Below are 6,209 nucleotides of genomic sequence, written 5' to 3'. Positions count from 1 at the left end.
TGCCCACAGGTTTAGGATCTTACATGGTGTATTGTGATGCATCACATATTGGGCTCGGTGTAGTATTGATGCAGGATGGCAGGGTGATTGCATACGCATTGCGGCAGTTGAAGGTGCGTGAGAAGAATTACCCTGTTCATGAGTTAGAGTTGGCAGCCAGTTTTCATATACTGAATATTTTGAGGCATTACCTCTTTGGTGTATCGTGTGAGGTGTTCACGTATCATCGGAGTCTACAGTAATTGTTCAAGCAAAAGGATCTCAACTTAAGGCAGCAGAGGTGGTTGGAGATGTTGAAAGACTATGATATCACCATTTTGAATCATCCCCGGAAGGCCAATGTGATGGTCGATGCCTTGTGTAGAGAGGCTATGAGTATGGGTAGCCTTGCATACATTCTAATTGGTGAGAGACCGTTAGCATCAGATGTTTCGGCTTTGGCCAATCAGTTTGTGAGGTTAGTATGACGACCCACATTCTCACAGTCTTCTTTGAATGAGCACATCAAAGAAGGTCAGTATGACGACCCCCATTCTCTTGTCCTTAAAGACACAATGCGGCACAGTGGTTCCAAGAAGGTTACTATTGGAGATGATGGGGTTTTGCGGATGCAGGGTCAGATTTGTGTGACCAATATGGATGGGCTTCGTGAGTTGATTCTTGAGGAGGCCCATAGTTCGCAGTATTCCATTCATCCGGGCCACGCTAAGATCTATCAAGACTTTGTCACACCTCCTTTTTACACACCACCCTGAAGGATAGTGTATAAGGGAGTTTTTCCACTTTAAGTGACATTATTCGAAATAAGATTATTTATTTGATTTCAGAGTCGCCACTTGGGATAATTTATTTGGTGTCCCAAGTCACCGGTTTATTTCGAATCCCAGATCGAAGAAATTTTTGACTTTCCAAGTGAAGTCTGCGAACCAAAAATTCTTGAGTAAGGAATTCTGTTAACCCGGGGGAAGGTGTTAGGCACCCCCGGATTCTGTGGTTCTAGCACGGTCGCTTAAACTATTACAATTGGTCTATTACCTGATTTTAATACATGTTTCATCCTATAGTGTAATTTTAAATTATTTACCGCTTTAAATTAATTTTTAAAGAATTTTTGCAACGTTATTAAAATACGTCTCGAACCACGTCACATAAATGCACCCGTGGTTTTTGACATATGTTAACACCGTTGAGATTTGGATTTGGGTCACATAAATGTGCACCCGAATTTAGGAAAGTAGATTATAAAATGCGTGCCTAAAGCAACTAACGTGTTGATAACTTTGTGGGATGCCATGAAAATTCGCTAAACGGCATGTCCCGATTTCTAAGGATTTTTAATGAAGTAACTAAAGAGGGCCACGCAAATTTGTGATTTTTGTTTGGCGCGGCGCACCTCGGTTTTGAGGGTCTTACTAATTTACTAGGGTCATAAGGATTAGATATGGGCTGTAAATTTAAAATCTAGTTACTAAATACAAAGGTACCCATGTGACCCAGCCGAGCCTGAAAGGAAGGCCTAATATTTAAAATTCGAAGTCACTGAAGCTGCCCGTATACTAAAGTCTCAGCAGTAAAGCTGCTCAATATTTCGGGCCCTTAAATAGGCCCATTTTCATTCACCTGGGCAGCTTATTATTTGCATTTCATGTAGCAAATATAAAATAAATTTGAATTGGTTCGTTCTCATTTAATTTGAAGCCCAAAGGCCAGGGGAGTTAAAAGCTAAAGCTGGGCCATGCATAAGCAAAATTAGGGCCCAAATCTCATTCAAAACAGGCTGTCAAGCCTTGGCCCATAAACGAGCCCAAACCAAACACTGGACTTCAATTGGATTCCAAAGCACTGATTTTATTTCCTAATTGGACTTAACGATTTTGCAACAAATAAACAATTTAGATTCATTCAAATCAAACACCTGCTAATTTTAATTTCAAACTTCACACTCGTATTCCGACCATATGTGAGCTGATGAACTAAATCACTCATTTCTGAGATTTCACTCCCTAACACAACAATTTAACTTCATTTAATACGGAACTTGTTCATGGATTGGAGCTAGAAATAACTAATGAAATTTTCAATTACCAAATCAATATGAATCTAAAAACTGAAAGTTTCTAAATAACAGTCCAATTGTACAGTCCTTTGAATGTCCAAATAAGCTAATGAATCTAACAATTTCAAGCAAGTTTAAGGACAACATAAACTCTAGAATATCACTACTATGCTAAAATGAATAGGCTAGGCTAATTATCACTACATTATACTACTAGATCTAAGAGTTTAAATGGAGAAAAGAAAACAACAGAATCAGATAAGAGAAATCAGCTCTGGACAGCTTATTGTTCAAATCATTCTTCATTTACATGTTTCCACAGCCTCTTGCTATTCAGGAGTTAAGTGAATACCTGGAATTTGGACAAAAATAAGAGAAGTGAAGGTCAGCTAGGCAGCAGTAGAGTAGCATATCCAATTTCAGCAAAATCCCAGCAAATCCAAAACCAAATTCAGGAGTAGGATGCAGCAAACCCAAAATAAGACTCAATCGAACCGAAGGACCCAGCTGATTTTAAAATCAGATTTCGATGAACCAGTTCTAACAAAAACCAGTAGATATGGATTGATTTCTAGACTATTTTTGTGTTGATTTTTTAGGATTTTTGTTTCAGCTCTAAAATCTAACACCTATGAACTTCAACTCTCAAATTCTGCAATTTTTTTTTGTTTTTTGGCTCTCTAAACTCGCTCTTAACACTTTCAGCTCTCAAACTTTTGATTTTAAATTTTCAGATCTCCAAACATGACTTGCAAGGCAGGGTATACTGCCTTTTATAGGCAAATATTAGGGCACCTTCAGATTTTTACTTTACACCTTAGACCCCTCTTAATTTTAGCCTTTTTTGCTTAAAAGTCCTTAGAGGACTGACTTGTTACCCAAGTTATACTACTTAGTTTCTGAATTTCAAATTGGAACCCCAATCTAGAAGGTTCTAGGGGGTTCTACTTTCAGTTACTGCAAGATCCCTTAATTGAAATACCCCAATTACCCTTGATACCCCTGAATTTTACCTAAGTCTACCAACTAGGCCTGGGCCAAGTGACCCAATTCAAATGGACCTACTAATTTCAGGGAACAAATCAAACGAGGCCCAAATCCATAATTTGAAGGACTGATCCAAACTCTTAAACAAAAGGGCCAAAGGAATTAAAATCAAACTAGGAGGAAAGATTTAAACCAACTGATCAAAATAGAACCTAAAACTAATTTTGCTATTAACCTAATGAAAACAGTAAAAGAAAACACAATAAGAAAATCTAATGAGGCTGAATCAAAGACAAACAATAAAAATAATGCAAAAATCAGAACCCTAATGACTACAATTTTGAACTAAATCAAAGACAAGCAAAAAATAATTATTCTAATAAGCAAATAACAGAAAGCGAATGCAAAAAATAATAAAAACAAATGAAAGAAGAGGAATACCCGATTTAAATCAAGACCTGGGCAAGCCGCTTGGAATCTCTTGACTAAAACAGTCTTTAATCGTGTGTTTTCATGAAAAACACACGACTAAAGTCTATCGTAGTCAAATCGCCCATGAACACCCCCCCTTTTTATGAAATTAGAGTTTTGGTCTCTGATTTGCTATTCAAACAGCTTGAGGGAGAATTGAGGGAAGGTGGTTTGAGATTTGGAAAGAGGGAGTTGAGGGGGTGATTTGGTGTTAATTTGGGTGGGATTGGAGGTGGCGCCGCCGGGCACGGCGGAGGAACTCGTGGCGGCACCCTAGGGTTTCGTTGATTTGAGGAGTCTGGGTGGGATTTGAAGGTGAACACTTACAGATCCATAATGAGGAGAAGGAGACGAGGCTGTGGTGAAATTTTGGGGGCGAATGGAGGATCGCCGCCGGCGGAGGCGATTTCCGACCGGCGGTTTGCGGTGGTAGACGGCGGAGTTAGGGTTTTCAGTGAGAGGTTTGAGAGAGACGAAGGGGGGAGGGGATGCTGAGGGGGGTAGGGTAGGTTACGACATATATATATAAAATCAACCCGGCTTCAGGTCCGTTAGATTAAAGAACCTCGACGGTCCTGATTAAAAGTCACTGAAACGGGGTCGTTTTGGGAATTGGGTGCTGGACCGGGTATTTTTGGGGTGGGTTCTTGGCATTTTGGACGGGTTCAGGGAGCTTTGATTTGGGCCGGTGACTTGTATTTGGGTGTGGTCCAAAATTGGATGTTAAAAGGCCCAATTTTTCCTTCTTTGCTTTATTTTTTCTTGTTTTTTCATTTAATTCCCTTTTTTGGATAGTTTTCCTTTTCCTTTTAAAATAAAAACCTGAAATAAAATTCTAAGGACCTAATTAACCTTAAATGATGATTACTACATTTAATTGAAACAAATTAAACGAAGTTAACAAAAATTCGAAGCTAAAAATCAATTTTTTATGATTTTTTTTATTTTTTGTAAAACCCTAATTACTAATTAGTCTAAAAATGTAAATTTAAATCCTAAATGCAAATGCAATATTTTTGTATTTTTTATGAATTATCTAAAACTAAACGTGCACACACAAACAAAAATACACACAAGATTACGCAATTAAATCCTAAAAATCAAATAATAAAAGGAAAATCCTAGTTTTAAGAATTCTATAGGAGTAATTCAAGCGAGGCAAAAATCACGTGCTCACAGCTGCCCTTCTTTGCTCGGAGACACGAAGGGTTTTCGGGCAAATATAAATGAGCAATTATGAGGGATTTTTGCCTGCTTGGCACTCCATGAGAAGCATTTTTGAAAAATGTCTGACCGAACCTTGCTTCAGAGGTTGCCTACATATCCTTGGCTGTAAAGGAATCAGGTCAGTGTAGTTCTGGAAGTTTTGGTAGCTGGGACTACCAGGAGCTGTGATTTCACTGCTGTTGCTGCTGCTACTGCTTGCTGACCTCCTTATTACATCAAAAGGAAAATCAAAGCTAAGCTAGCTATGCCTATCAACTATGAGTTACAAGATTCCTATCAATAAGTCTCTTGAAGCTTGATCTTGAGTATTGGCTGATTTTGATGTGGACCTCAATCTGAATCTTGATGCTCGCGAGTTGTAGGGGCTGGTTCTTTCTTCAACATTTGGACTGGTGAAGCTTGTGACTTCAATCAAATTTTGAGCAGTTCGCATCTTTGTCCGCTTCAGCATTTTAAATTCACTTCTTTTTTGTTCTTTTCCTTCTTTTCTTTACATTGAATCGAGATTCATTCTTCCAACTACCTCGGATCCTATGCCTCGAGGTCAAACCTGCTTAGACACCAAAACAAACAAACAAACGAAATTTTTCTGCCCCAGTTTTCACTAGGAAAATTTCGTGAGTTATTTGTGACAAAAGTCTGAACTTATTTTCTCTCTCTTTTTTTTTGAACAAAACAAGAATTTTGTTTGTCTATGAAGGAACAAATTAGGGAGTGGAGCCCTATATCTAAAATGTCGACTCAGGGGTTGGAGCCCTCATGTTGGTGAAAAAGTAAACGCTCAACTCAGGGATTGGGACCCTAATGTCGGCAAAGGGTGACTAGGGGATGGAGACCCTATGTCTAACAAAGGCGCAACGCAGGGATTGGAGCCCTAATGTTGGCTAAAAGGTAAAAACTCAACTCAGGGATTGGAGCCCTAATGTTGGGAATGGAGGTCTTATGCCTAAAAGGCGCAACTCAGGGATTAGAGCCCTAATGTCGGCTAAAGGTAAAAAGCTCAACTCAGGGATTGGAGCCCTAATATTGGCAAAAGGCGACTAGGGAATGGAGGCCGTATGTCCAAAAAGGCACAACTCAGGGATTGGAGCCCTAATGTTGGCTAAAGGTAAAAGCTCAACTCAGGGATTGGAGCCCTAATGTTGGCAAAAGGCGACTAGGGAATGGAGGCTCTACGTCTGAAAGGCGCAACTCAGGGATTGGAGCCCTAATGCTGGCTAAAGGTAAAAGCTCAACTCAGGGATTGGAGCCCTAATGTTGGCAAAAGGCGACTAGGGAATGGAGGCCCTATGTCTAAAAAGGCACAACTCAGGGATTGGAGCCCTAATGTTGGCAATCAAAGTAACAGGTTGATATTGGGGATTCTAAACTATCCTCTTTCGGGATTTTCTTCTTTTGTTATCTCTTTTTCTTTTTATTTTATTTTTGATAAGATGCAGAAAAGAACTTGGAGGAAACTTCCCTTTTG

The sequence above is a fragment of the Nicotiana attenuata genome, unplaced genomic scaffold (genome assembly GCF_001879085.1).
Source record: "Nicotiana attenuata strain UT unplaced genomic scaffold, NIATTr2, whole genome shotgun sequence".
Classification (NCBI taxonomy): Eukaryota; Viridiplantae; Streptophyta; class Magnoliopsida; order Solanales; family Solanaceae; genus Nicotiana; species Nicotiana attenuata.
The sequence above is the reverse complement of the archived record's forward strand: the minus strand, read 5'-3'. Positions refer to the sequence as shown.